General features: G+C 45.0%; 1 protein-coding gene across 1 annotated transcript in view; it reads right to left on the bottom strand.

Moving 5' to 3' along the window:
* The window catches only part of PROX1 (prospero homeobox 1), a 42687-nt gene that overhangs the window by 6769 nt on the left and 20918 nt on the right, over window positions 1-15000 (bottom strand). The window lies entirely within an intron of this gene.

Below are 15000 nucleotides of genomic sequence, written 5' to 3'. Positions count from 1 at the left end.
TGAAGATCCTTCAGACAGGGACAGCTGGGCTAAGCTTGAAACCTTTTCTCATACGATGTCTAATCTGCGTTAAACTTCAGCTCCATTTATACGATTAGGCTGGCCAGAGCGTACCTACAGACTTTGCCTGTGGTATTGTGCTGGAGTCTGATAGTGTGTTGTATTACTAATGTTCCAAGAGTAAACACACTTGTAGGAAACAGCTATAGTTCAAGGCTGCACTTTAAAAAAATAAATGTTTCATCAGTCTTAGCAAAGGAACAAACGGCAATAACACTCTGTATCATATTTTACAAAGCTTCAAAAGAACAATGTCCCGTTGAGTGAAATTCAGTAGCATTCTGTAAACATTAATTTAAGGAAATCAATAGGCTCTGTGAGCTAAAGCCATATTGCAAGATAAACTGGCTGGAGTGCTACTTTGTCAAACAGATTTTAGTTTTCTCGGCTAGATAAAGACGGTTTCAAAATGGGGTAACGTGTTGCAACCAAGGTTTGAAAACTATGTGGCCTTCAAACAGTCTGCTTGTTCCTACTACAAAGCTGGATAAACATACTTTAAAAATGATAAGATTGGGTCAGGATTGATTTTACTTTCAAATTTTATATAAAGTAGAATTCTTGGTGAATGTTTGTTTGGATTTTTTTGATCCTAATTATGAGCAGAAATAAACAAGTGCAGCACAGACAGCTCAAGATGTCAGGCTGCCAGCAGAAGTAAAATTACCCAGAGGTGGCTTTCCTTTTTTTTTTTTGTTTTTTTTTTTTTTTTTTTGTTTTTTTTTTTTTTTGAAATTGCAGGACTTCATGGATTTAAAAAATCTTTATTCATGTTGACCTGGTGGGCAACAAGTCGCCTTGCCAAATAGGAAAGCCAAAATCTCTTGTGGACTTGGGATCAGAGGTCTTCAGCTGGTGAAGGCTGCTCACGTTGCAGAGCGCAAGGTCGTGGAGAGGGGAGGTAAACAGGCTGGGGGGGAGGCCAGATTGCTCTTCGAGCTCTTCTAGGTGGATGGTCTGGGCAGTGACAGGAAAGGGGGGCTCCGCAGGGAGCCTCTTAATCCCAGGAAAAGACATAAAGAGCATCCATTATGGCAAGTGGTGGAGAACCTCTCCGGGATGACGAGTGAGTCCGTGCCGGGGGAGCAGTCTCACCATGTGCAGCTCCAGTGCAGATGGCTTTGCAGTGGGTGTGCAGTGGTCTGGACCAGCACAGGTGCAGCAAAGGCAGAAGATGATTCAGGGGAAATATTTATGCTAGAGGACCTTATACAAAGAACAAACTAGATGTGCACAAGCACCCCAAAGTCGGGGTGAGAACCTGACCTTGGCTGATAATGGGAATGAGATCCAGTGTTACAGAAGAGCTTTGGGGGCACAGCACAACCTTCTGAAAGGAGATGCTTGAGAAAGTCTACATACATCACCCATGTGCAGCCCCGTGTCCCTTACTCACAGGATGAAGATTTAAGCCTGTGGGCTTTGGGGGCAAGCTGGCACCTAGATGTGTATTCCCATACTCACAGCCTGTCATGGAGGAAACCTATGGAGTGGTAGTCCCTTCCCAACCCTTCCCTTCCCCTAAGGCACCAACGCTGGAGCCAAGCCAGAAGGAACACAGCAAGGCACCTGGCTACTTCTGAGGCCATTTTCTTGTGGCTTGTGGGGAGGCAGGTGACACTGGGACACTGGTGTCTTTCCCCACGTGCATTCCACCGAGCCAGTGACCCCCTACTACACGAAGAGCTAGAAGCAGCCCATTCTCACCTATCCCACTCACCTACCTATCCCCGGGGCCCTCTGCTAAGCAGGGACTTGCACAGTTCACAGCTGCAGGCACTGTTTCCCAGGCTAACCCTGTCCAGAGCTTCTCCTGCTCTCTCAAGGGCAGCATGTGTGCAATACCGTGCTGGTGTCCCAGTGTCCTGGCCCCTCGCATGTTTACCCAGCCCTTCCCCTCCCCTCACACATCCACACGCTCTCCTTCCCCGAGCGCGGCGAGCTGCTGCGTGGGACCATCTTAGTGCTGCGAGTTGGTGTGGCAGCATATCAAGCAGGAGGCTTTGGCTTCTGCACAGAATTTGGAGGCAGGTTTTGGAGTAAGTTGCTACACTTTTTGGCGCGAAAGCCACGGCAGCATATGGCCCAATGTTCTCGGTTTAAGTCTGACACTTAACATTATTTAACAGTTTCTGTGTTAGGTGCTTTATAAGGTAAAGGAAATTAACAATTTTCAGCTAATTAGATCACTCAATTGGCTGAACATCCTGGACACCTCTTAGAAAAAAATAGGTTGGCTCAGGCGATGGAAAGGCTAATGCCTCTTCCATTATCACTTATGAGGAGAGGGAAATAGTTGGAAAGGATGCTTTTACTTTAAAAACACAAATGAAAAATACCTCAGCCATTGGACACTTCCCTAAATACACTTTTCTCCCTACCAACACCTTTCTAGAGACCAGGGCACTGGTTTGCCCACTGCTACGTGTGCCTCAGTCCCCTCTTGTGCCACCACGGTCTGTGTTTATTGCTTTTGAGTTTGCTCTCACAGCTCTTGCTGTGCAAATCTGTTAAGAAACAGATTTTTGGGGAAGAGAAGAAGGTAGACAAGGAGTTGGGTGGCTGCTCAGCATGGTCTGCTGTCCTGCTGCCAGCCCCAGTACCACTGAAAGGGGATCCCACTCCTGTGGGACAGCACCAACACGGCAGTGCTGAGCCTGGTGTGCAGGAAGAGAAAAGCATTAGCCCGAGCCCAGCTTGGAAAGAAAAATTGGGAAAACAACAGAGGTTCCTTCTTGCAGTTCCTGTTATGCCAGAGCTTTTTCAGTCTTTGTAAAAAGCTGGAAAACACATGGCCCTCAAATGATTTAAGAATGCACTTTAAACCTGTTTGCCTGAAATGAAGCTGAGATGCCTTATCCCCCATGTGGGGTTTGGGGCACTACTAATCTACTGCTGGCTTACTGTTATCTCCTCCGCCAAGCTCACAAAAGGAGGGAGAACGGGCACGGCTCTTACAAGGAAAAAAAGCCTGACAGTGGGGCTGCTGAGATGTCTGATACTATCAGGGAAGTGAAAGTGGTAGCACAGTGAAAATGGATACTGCGCGATACATTAGATTTAATCACTTGCATTTCAATTAAGCTTTTCCACAAATAAAGCTTGGGAAGTACTCTGCAGGCTCCCCGGGCGGCTGGAGCACCGTCAGCGCTGCCGGCCCCGGCTGGAGGCAGGAAGGGAGCAGCACTTCCCAGCTCTACGGGCACAGACACATCGTCCCACACCTGCCTCCTGCTTGTCCCTGTGTGGCCAGTATGCCTGGAGGGTCTCTGCCCTGGCACTGCTGTGACCGTAGTTCAGGCACTGAGGCCACCCATCACAGAAATACACTTACTGCCCACTGCAAACACAACGGCCTCGGCAAGCCGGCTTTTAAGCAGAAAACTTGGTGAGACCCAAGAGCTGAGCGGGCTGGAGTAAAAGTAACAGACTTCCCATTTGACAATTTATTTAGACTTATTTGCACCTTGCAATTCGGTCCTCCCCTTTCCCCTTCCTCAAAAAATTATCGATAGCATGTAACTGGGGAGATGATTATCAAGCTTCCTTTGCTGCCTTGCTGATGAATTAGAGCTGCAATGAGACGTAGAGGCTTCTAATGGAAACTCTGATTGCCCTTAACGCACTGCATTGCCAATGGCACTGCTGCAGAGTGGAAAAATCACTAAGGCTCCCACGGCTTGTGATAGCTGGGGGTTTAGTATGTGTTGGGGAAAGTAAGGAAGGACCGCAGGAGGGGTCACTGTCACACCCAAGGTGTCTCATTCCGAACCTGGAGGAGAAATAAGACTCACACCCCCAACAGTCTGACAGTAACTCAGACCCACTGTGGGGAAATGCAATCTGCTGCAAGAGGCTGCTGACAACGCCAAGCGGCACATGATGTGCCCTGCTGCCAAATTCTGGCAGGTACTGTGCACAGGCGCCCACAAAAAACCTGCCCAGGGAAGTAAGTATGAGGATGACCACCCAATGCTGGCTCGCCCCCCAGCAGGACATCCTCCACTCTCAAGGTCTATTTCCATGCCTAAGAGAGCAGGGCATGTAGAAACCGCTAACCATGAGTAGAGAGGTTTGCAGAGCTCATAGTGCGTAGGGATTTTTTTTTTTTAATTCAGCAGAATTTGGCCCTTTAGATGAAACATTAATGCTATAGCAGAAGCCCCAATTAAAGGCTTGTATATCTAAAGTACACCTCATAATGCATGCATAAAAACATCTAACAGTGAGTAAACATCAGTAATTGGTGTTGCTTACTCCTCTTCACTCTCCCCACCTCTCTGCATTGCAGTAACCTCCGTCGGCTGTGCCTGCCCCTGAAAAAGCCCCAGCGGTTTCCACAGTGCCCTTTCCCTGCTTGGTTTGTGTGTGCTGGGGCCAGGGGAGGCAGGGATGGGAAGCAGGTGGTGCTTAATCAGTCTGGCAGGGAAATGGCTGGTCACTGGGGTCCTTTTGGGGGTGGCATGAAGGTGGTAAGCGTGCCCTCTGGCAGTGGGAGACCTCCCTTCCTCTCTCCCATGGCAGAGGGTAGGGGCCAGGGAAGGAAATTGCGCATGGTTTGTGGGCACGGGATGCTGTAAATGAAGCAGCCCCACCAGCCCAGGCTTCCCCCTAGACTATCTCTGCTGAGCTCCTGCCCAGTGTAGCTGTGCACGTCTGGATGGAGCCCACCGTGATGGGATGAACTGCTCCAGCCAGAGCTGTGCGGCTGTAGGCATCCAGTTACCAGGTCCAGTGCGGGACCAGCGAACCTTGTGAGGTCGGAAGACAAAGTCTTCAGCCCTAATGGACTGAGCTGCCTCTCGTTTGACTCCTCTCTAGCCCTTGCGGAAGGAAACGGTGCGGCTGCAGACGGCGCTGGATGAGATAACCTCGAGGCTGGGCCCGATGGAGCCAGCCCTCTCCGCAATTGCATGAGATAAGCCACTTCGGCTTCTCCCTGAACACTGATACTTGGCAGTTAAAGGGCTTTTCTTTTCAGTGTTGATTTCCCCTCTCTCCTGTGGAAAAGTTTCTGAAGTTGTAGACTACTGCTTTAAATGCATTTATGCGTCTACATCATCATTGTCCCCTAAGCCTCAATCAGTCCCGCAGCCTTTCTGCTGAGCAACAGAGATCGTGTCTCCCCGCTCTGCTGCTCTCTACATAGCCCCTCCGTTGCATGCAGAAGCAACTTCCAGGCCGTACCATTGAGCACTTTTGGACTACTGCATGGCTACAGCTTCCTCTGATGGCACATTTCCACCAGCGCCTTGAAACCGTGCCCCCCAAGGGCAGTTCACGAGTCCCGCTGGTAGCACAGTGAAACAAGGCAGCACCAGGCTGTGCAACTTCCCCCTCTGCAGATAAGAAGGATGAACCTTGCCCCTTCCAGATCCACAGGGAGAAACCATCTCCAGTATGTCGATTACCTTCGTTCAGTTGGCCCTTCTGGCTGTCCCTCTCTCTCACCCAGCCATGCACACGCGTCAGGAAGGCGCTGGGCTCTGTCTCTGCACTACAAAATTCAGCAACACGCCAGTCCTGCCACAAGCTCTGCGTAGCTACGAAGTGCCCCATGATGCTAAATACTCCCTCTCTCTTAGACTGAGTAGTGTTTTTTAACTGCAGTCCTTGCATTATTGTCGTCACTTCAGTATGGTACTGAGACGTGGCTCCTGCAGCTCCCAGGTTCTCTCTCATGCAGGTGACGGGGACAGAGTCCCCGTGGACCTCTGCGATGTTCTGCCATTGCTTCCTCTTGGGCTCAGCATTTCACTTCTACAGATTTAAGCATCTTTCAAAATAACATCTCCATTGCATTAGGCTGGAGATCACAAGGTTTTGTGACTCTGCTAAACCTCTCTCCCAGTTTCCAAAGGTCATGGAAAATCCCTAATTCATGTTATGAGGACCCGACCCTCATCCATTTTAAAACACCTTGAGGATACCGAGCAGTGCTCTGCTTGAAGGTGACCTACTCAAAGTCCTACAGGAGGGGCAACCCTATCTGTATGACTTCTGTTAAAGTCAGTCACACAGCCCAGACCCTGCACCATGAGACGGTATTGGCTGGGACCTCCTCTTTTGGCAAGAGCCCCTTACAAAAATAAAAACAACGCCCCCCTCTACCCCACAGCCATAAACATGATGGCTCCGTGGCTCCAAATCTAGGTCTGCAATCAATTTTTCATTTTAAAATAAACAAATGAAACTTTTTTTTTTTCAATTAACATTTAACAAATATTCACACACTTGACTGTATAGTGATACAACAAAAGACAGCTCTTCAGCTGGCACGCATTAATTAGCTCCTCTGACTGCTGGAGCTGATTTACACCAAAACTGAGAATCCAGCCCAGAATTTAGTTCAGTACCATGTAAAAAAAGTGCGGGGTGGGTGGGATGTGGATGGCAAAATCTTAGAAAACTAGCAGCTAGCCCACTAGTTCAAATCTCTCTGGTATGATAGTTACATAGAAGAGCTTCGATAAAGTTTAGAAGATCAAACATTTTCTTCAGTTTTCACAGTACAAAATGTTCTATGCCCTTTAATGTGAAAAAAGGAGTAAGAACACACAGCTTATAAGAAATTTCAGTCGATCAGGTCTTACAAACTCTCTTCTCCTTCACTGGAAGGTGCCGCTTCTGCATGAAAAATTTAGCTGTGTTGTCTAAAAGAAATAAAGCCTGGAAGAATAACGTGCAACTTGCATGTTACCCACTACACCACAACTAGAATTTACTAGATGGTAAGAGAAATCATTGGTTTCGTAATTTTTTTCTTATTCTTTTTTTTTCTTTTTTTTAAAATATTGCCACTGACTGGAACTGCCTAGCCTAACAAATTCTTTCTGTGCAGGATGAATGAAAAAGGGTTTAAGCTTGAGAGGAGTAAGACTTTACTCTTGTGAGGAATAACATGGGTTAAAATTCACCTTGCTTCTCACTCCTCATCCAGGATGGATTTTTGGAGAACCCAAATACAGACATCTGGAAATCAGTTTTGCACAGAAAAATAGAAAACAGGGAAGAACTAGGAAGATGAATAAAGGCTCATCACAGACACAAAAGAACAGAGCAAAAAGAAGCTTGGATTTGGGTATTCTTGTCTGGCAAGGAGGCAGGCAGTAAGGCTAATGAAGCATTTGCGTTATGGGACGTATGCCAGCGTAACAAAGAAGATGTGCATCAGCTCTGCAGATGTGCCAAAGCCCCCAGAGCAAAATAATGACATAATCACCATCAGTGTCACAGACCAGACTGTACACAAGGTGACATGGGAGAGAATAAATAAGAGTCTTTAGAGGCCTGCAGTACACACACGGGAAGGAATAGCCATTCCTCACAACTGCCACAAGAGAGTGGCGAGAGGTTGAGTATAATGTGTGCAGCTAGCAAAAGAAATCTTGAATTGTGCAAGGCTAGCGCACTATAAATTGGTGCTTTTCTCCATCTCCAGTTGACGTTTCAATTCCCACTACCCCTTGTTGAATGCAAAATGAAATGGCAGTAGGAGTCGGAAGAGTTTGCCAAGTTGTGTTTTGTTTTGTTTTTGTTGTTTTTTGTGTTTGGTTTTTTTTTTTTTTGGAAAGGGGTTGTTTTGTTTGAGAAGAGGACGGGGCAATAAGGATGAGTACCAGTAAACAACTGTAAAAACAAAAAAAAAGAGAGAGAGAGCGAGAGAGAGAGACAAAAAAACCTCACCCAAAGCAAAGCACGGCACACCACCACTCCACGCACACAGAGGCGCACGCACAGAAACCCTGCACCATTCGGCTGGAACAATCCTAGGATTCCCCCAGAGCGAAATTAGAAACAAACAAGGACAGGTTTCGCTTTTTTTCGGGGGCTGCACTTTCTGGTTTACTGTTATTCATGAACTAAACCAGGAAAAATCCCACTCAAATTATTTTCCACGCTAAAGGACGAGATTACTATTTTATTGATCAGTAATAAAACACCGCTTAGGGCAATTTACTACTTAACATGTTATTTGCGGTGGGGAGTAATCTGAAAAGCTCTGAGTACCCTTAAATCATTTCACAACAGCTCTTCCTGCGTAAAAGCACGCGCTTGCCTCAGTACGGCTGGGCGATGCAGTAGCGTGTTGTTTTTTTTTTTTTTTTAACAGGACTTTTTGACGGATTTTTTTAAAGGGAGCATTTGTCTGCTGGAGCAGAGCAGCCCTGACAGTCGTTCACGGGGCTGCCTGGGTGAACGGTAACAGAGAAGGAGGTTGGCTGAAGGCGCCACCAGGGCTCTGGCAGAAGGAACACTCAAGTACGTAATTGTTCGCAGGATCAGGCCCTACAAGAGGAGCTCAGAAGAACAAAGCACTTGGCTTCACCAGTGTCCCTTTTCATTGCTTCTAATGAAAGATTCATAAGAATAACTTTAATTTTTTATGATCTTTTTTTTTGCATTACTGTATTAGCTGCATCTTCTTTGTACGTAATTTCTTCTTAAATACAGAAAACCTGTTTCCAAACGCCAGGCTTAATAACTTAATCAGTACAATAATTGATCTTGATTGTTGTGCAGTCCTTCTTAACATTAAGGAAGTGAGATGGAGCCCAGAAAATGTTTTATATGATTATCCTGTTTCATTGCAAAGCGATGTATTTCTGTAGAATGCAGGTAAAGGTCCAGAGTGGAGTCCTTTTTTTTTTTTTTTTTTTGCGATTAAAAAAAAAAATTAATACCTCCCTAATTTGCTAGTTAAACTGTTCAGTGGAAGAATTATTGTATTTGTCTTTTTTGGCTTCGCCCAATTAATTGGAGCAGTAACATAACGATTGTTAATAAACAGCCCTAATTTGACTATACTTCTTGCATATCTACTAACCATACCATATATTTGTTCAGCGTACCATCGGGGAGAACAGGGAAGCATGTATATAATTTCATCCTGTGGTATATGAAGTTTAATAATTATGCCACAGAGGAATCTAAATTAATAGCAGAAGGCATAACAATATTAATAATCTGCTTAGCAAACTCCAGCTTCTTTGCACTTTGATGTTATGAGCAGAGACAGGAGGAACTGTGGCAGTTTTTTAAATTGGGTGAGTGTTTGTTTCTGTTACAGCTCACACCAGCGCTTTCTTTCATGCTTTTTCTACTACGCATCCTTCTTCCCTCTAAGAAAAAAAAAACACAAACAAACCACAAAACCAAAACAACAGAAAGAAGCAAAAACACAGAGCAACTCAACAAACAAACCAACGCTTATTTGGTGCGTTTCGATCAAAGCTGGCTGATCGAATCTTTCATTTATTTACCAAAGTTTCATGGCAGCCATTCTTCATAATTACAGCAGGGTTGCAATTTTTTTCCCCCCCTTGCATAAAGGAGAAGGGGTTCTGAGAAAGTTTTTAATTAGCTAAATAGGTCTGTGTAATCTAGATGAAATAAACACGCCCGTTTGAAAAGGTTGTTAGAAGTTTTGCAGCCATTTAATCCATAGATGGCTGAACACAATGATACCTTCCGCAGACAGCCACCGCCACCACCAGCAGCTGTTAGAAGAGAGCTTGCTCCCTGCTCCTATTGATAACCCTTTGTGGAACGAAGAAAAAGAGCTGAGGGAAGGAGAACTGAATGTCAGACAATAGACATCGCTACACACACTGTCTCTGAACTTTCCTCATCTCTGAAGGACAATTAATTATGAAGGCCTTTGGGGTAGGTCGAAGCAAGGGAAAACCTACTGCTGGCCCAGCACTCCAGCCGCTATCTCTGTGTTTGTTAAATGGTCGTGCCTGTTGGGGAACCAGAGTAGCAGCCACCAAAATAGCCAATAGATCATTTAGGAAAAAGAGAGCAAAAGATTTTTTTATGTGTGCCTGTCCTTGTATAATTCTATTCTCACTGTGAAATCATCCATACACAAAACACAAGGACAATTTTTTTTTTTTTTTTAGAAGAGCCACAGGGTAGGTTACAGTCAGAAACGGCCTCTCAGTGGTGTGTTAAAAAGGATGGTCTTTTCACCAAATCATTTCACAGAGGCAAAACAGACAAACACAAAGAGTTGAGACTTTTTCTCCTACATTAAATAGAGTAACTGATAAGGTCAGACATATGATACCTAAAGACATGAATCTGTGAACTCTTGAAGTCAAAGGACTTCTCTGTGCAAAGGAACAATCTTTCAAAGGAAATAGATCATAGAACTCCACTGAATCCCCTTTAAACTTTATGAAGCAGGAGGAGAAAAAGCTCTAAGTAGGGAAGCTTGACAGAAGAGCCTTGAACTATTTTCTGAAGGAAAGATGAGACCCTCCCTAGGCTGCCACAAAACATCTTTTTTTTTCTAAAGGCTCTTCTGAACTTTGATATGTGCCAAGACACCGCTATTGAAAGCTGTATAATTATGTGCTATAGCCACTGTAGAAAATGCTTTGTTCACCACAACAAAGAACAATAAGCAAAGTAAAGTGACATTACACTGTATCTTTTTCTTTAAGAATGTTGAGAAAGGTCACGGTACGTTATAACTAATAAAGCTGTTGAGTAAGGAAGTTTAAAGTTGATCTTGCTGTGCTTAAATGTAACCCAATGACAAAAAGGCAGAGGGAACTAAAATTGTAATGACATTAAAAAATAGATCATATATCAATGTGCCAACTTCATTATACAAACACCTTGAATCCAGAGGACACAAACATAAAAAACGAGCGTAGTCCTGCAACAGTATTCCTCCTGCGATTCCTCCCTAATAGCTTCCAACTACAATCTGCAGTTCCACCAACTGCAAAAGCTGATTAACCAGCATTAATTGATACGTGTGCTGCACAGCCCTTCTACTGAAAGCCGTGGATTTTGTTACTCGATTTACAAATCAGCTTCGACTCCTGTGCAGTTTTCAAGGAAAGCTTTGCTGTTTCACAAGAGCGCCTCTTCAAAATTAAAACAAAACAAAACAAAACAAAACAAAACAAAAGGAAAAAGGCCTGAGGGCATCAATTAAATTTCCCGAAAGCAAGAAGATTTTTAAGTGAGAAGGAAGTTCCATCTAGATATATGTTTTAGTTTCTCTTCAGGGGAATCGGGACAGTTATGTCTGCTATTCTCAAATTGCAAATTCAGCTTTATTCTCCTTGCAGCAGACTGCAAGAGAGAGGCCTTCCGACTTTTTCTTTAAGAATGCTGAGAATGATGTCGAAACACTACAACAATAAACCCCTTGAATGAGGAAGTCTACAGCTGAGGAAAAAAATGCGAGGAGTGTAATACTAAAATAAACAACTGTCCCATTAGCCTGTGCCCACTTCTGGTCCCATTACAAGTGCGCAGATCGCCGCTGCAGCTTGCAAAGAAAGAGCACGCAAGCTTTGAGATGGAAGTTAGCAAGTTATTGACTTGATTTTCAGTTCTCTGGAGACCACTTTACACTGCTCGAGTTGTGTAAAGGAGCATTAGGGTGGTTATAAATTCTCCCTTACAGTGCCTTCGTATTGCAAAAACATGTGTACATGGCCTCAGTTTAAATAAGAATCAGGTTCAAAGGCTTTAATTCTCCTTCTGATGAACCCTAATTCGGTTTGAGATGAATCCTGCAGGAAGGACACGGGTTCCTAAAATAGGCACATGAGTGGCCGGAATTTTCAATAATTTAGGATGTCTTGATTTTTGGATGCAGTAATGGGCACACGTCATTGTCAGGGAATGGACCATCGAGGACCTCCTGACAAAGTGGCTCTCAATGACACATCTCCAGTTGAGCATCTCAAAATGGACCTGGCCTAAACCCATCATCACTTCTGAAAATTTTGGCAGCCAGCGTTCCTCTCAAGAGCTCATGGACCACTTATGTGACTGGGTTATTACTTGGACTTCATAGGTGGTGTTACTTGAATTGCTTTAATTAATCCCATTGATGGTTATGGGACTAACTCAAAGCTCTTTAAGATAACCATTCTGCTAAGACTTGAGCACAACCAGCCTCAATTAGGTTTTTTCTCACCACTATGATTCTCCCCTGCCAAAAGCAGAGGCAACTTCCTAAAAATGTTTTTCACCTTGGGGCGTTCCCATGGGCTATGTGCAGGAGCGTAGTGAGCGTATGCGGCAGGCAGGAGGGAGGGAATCGAGGGAAATGCCTTGCATGGGCGGACTGAGCCTGGGATTTCAGAGCTGGGGCTGGGTTGTTAAATGTGTACAAGGAAAAGGACCATGCAGAGAGATGTTAATGTACAGAGGATGACAGTAACTACAAAAAATGCCAGGGAAAACGGCTGATGGAGGAACGGGAGCCAAAGCAAGGATAAAATCCAGGTACTATCCTCAGGCCAATTTCTTTTGCTTGGTTTAAGTAAATAAATTGAAAAGAAAAAATAACCATATTTTTATTTTATCTGGCTTTTTATTTTATCTGGCAGCATGGTGTCCCCCTCACTTGAAACCACCCTGTCACAGTTACAACTGTGAGTGCTGATGCTCTTTTTTAGGACAGATTTTGAAAGAGAGTTACAAAATGATTTGGGATTATTTTTTCTTTTCATGCATGGCAACAATACCTGACTTTCGTTACTGCAGCTGGCATTCAAAAAGCCTATGGCAGCACCACAGATGAGACTGATATCAAGTGGCACTGCAAGCTGTCCTCTCTTTCTGACCAACTTCGTTCGGCACTTGTGCTGGGACACTGACATTTGCGGCTTTCATTCACCAGGACAAGCCGCCTTCTCCCTCTTTGGCAGAACTGCCCCAGAAGAGAGAAGCATCTTCATTTTTCATTAAAAAAAAAAAAAAGAAGAAAAAAAAAAAGAAAAAGAAAAAGCTTTTTTTCCCCCCTCTTTCAAGACTCTTTTTCAAATTGTTCTGTGCAGCTACGCTCAGCACAAGTTCCTCCAGCGAACCCCACAGCAGGAGAGAGAAGCGTGGAAGCCGCCACACACACGTCCACACACGTGTGCACACAAAACACGGGCAGAGCTGCACGGCGCGGGAGGAGGCGTTGTATCTCTCTCTGGCTCGCAGCCACAAGGGTACAATGGCAAGGCTAAAAACGATAGGGCATGTGGTTTGTTAAACATCTTATTTGACTTTGCTAAAAGCTGTCAGTTCCACTGCACCGGGAGAGAAACACGGTATCACAGATTCCTGAGCAAATCAATGGCACAGCTTGATACGGACCAAACGCACGTTTTAGCTTTATCATTTTTTTTTCCCTAATAGTCAATTTAGGAATATTAAAGTACATGCACAAATTTCACCCAAGAAGAAATAAAGGTGGAGGGTTTAGGAAGAGTAGTGGATGTGATTTAAGAGGAACAGCCTATCAAACTAATCAGAAGATCAGCAACGCATCACTGAAGTATGGAAAGAAGGAACTTTGATGATGCTAAATATGGCAAATGCTCAGTTTGCTAAATCCCTTTGGATCCAATTTCAACATTACAGTAGTTGTCATTTTTGCCTTGCAGCTCGTGGGGGAGGGACTGAGCATTTATCGGAAAAGTTACATAGGCTACACTAAAAACTGCACTGTGCAGCTTAATGATCTCGTAACTGCTGGGTCTTCAGAGCAAAACCAAGATTTGAACCTCTGGGAAATTCTCATTATATGAGATAACACACGAGAGGCTGCGTGAAAGGATCTGCAAATCACCGCCGTTTATAACATGCCAGAAGGCCTTTTCCTCCATGATAGAGGAAAAAGCAAGGGGCTCCCGTTGCCGAGAGGAGGAAACAGCCACCAGTGGCAGCGCTAAACATGAGATTCCTATTTTCTTATCTGCCTGAAAACACCTATATGTTCCCCACGTTTCTTCACTGAAGTAATCCATTGTCATCAACATTGCAACTAACGCTTTGAAAAGCAGACATTAGTGCCTGAAATCATAAAGGATCAAGACTTTTGGAGCACAAAGATCGTTGCAACCTAGGCTCTGCAAACAGGATAAAAGTTGCGATGACAAGAAGAAAACCTTGAGGGAATTTAAACACTCTTTGATGGAAGAGAAGTTAGTAACACCTGCCCCTTTGTGTGTTTCCCTTTCTTTTCCTGTGCTTCCCTGTCACATCTTGGCATCCACAGAGCCTGAGCCCCTTGGGGGCCTGGGGGTGCTGGCATAAAAGTCTGGGTATCGTCAGCTGTAACAAAGGGCAGAGCCCCCGGGGAGCATCCTGATTCACCTGTCCTGTCCATGCAACCTCTCTCCTAGGAAACACTGCTCTGAGCAAGCTCCTCTTAGAGATTTTTTTACACTACCTGAACTTAAGTACTGTGAAAATGATCACCACTAAAAATCCCCCAGAAGGATTTAGGTGGGAAACCATCCACCTTATGCTGATGAATGTCACTTCTGCTACAGGATGGGGCTCAAAACGCAACTTGCCACTGAATGACGGGTGCAGACAAAAATCATAATAAAACGAACACCACTACAACTTTCCCACTGCTCTTGATCAAGAGCTGGGATTCCTTCCGCCTCCCCTCACACATTCAAGCACGTGGTCACCTCTGAGGATCTGCACCATGCACAGTGCCCATGGAAGTGCCCAGGGCTGGTAAACAGGAGACTTCATCAAAGCTACCAACCCGTTTTGAGAGAAAACACAGCGTGTTTACCTCGAGTAATCATTTTATCCTGTAGCTTGACAAAGCAAGTGCATTTCAGCTCTGTAAGTCACATGAGGAAAGCAGGGAAAGGCAGCTGCGTGTGGCCATGGACCTGGGCAGCCTGCTCTGGATGTCCCTGTGTCAGCAGGGGTTGGAGCAGGTGGCCTCCAGAGGTCCCTGCCAACCTCACCCAGCTTGTGAAGGGTTTGATGGCGCAATTAGGGAGCTCTGAAAGAGCCCTGAGTTGCCTGCTCTCGCTACAGTCCCTCCAGACACAAACTTCAAGAAAACTAAGAAACTTACCAAAAAGTCAAACCTTTCATCCCTTGTTAAGTCCTAGCAAGGCTTATGTCTCCAGCGACCACAGTATCGTGGCTGGGAGGCGTAGA

This window comes from Aythya fuligula, chromosome 3, assembly GCF_009819795.1.
Source record: "Aythya fuligula isolate bAytFul2 chromosome 3, bAytFul2.pri, whole genome shotgun sequence".
Classification (NCBI taxonomy): domain Eukaryota; kingdom Metazoa; phylum Chordata; class Aves; order Anseriformes; family Anatidae; genus Aythya; species Aythya fuligula.
This window is presented reverse-complemented; position numbering and strand designations above follow the sequence as displayed.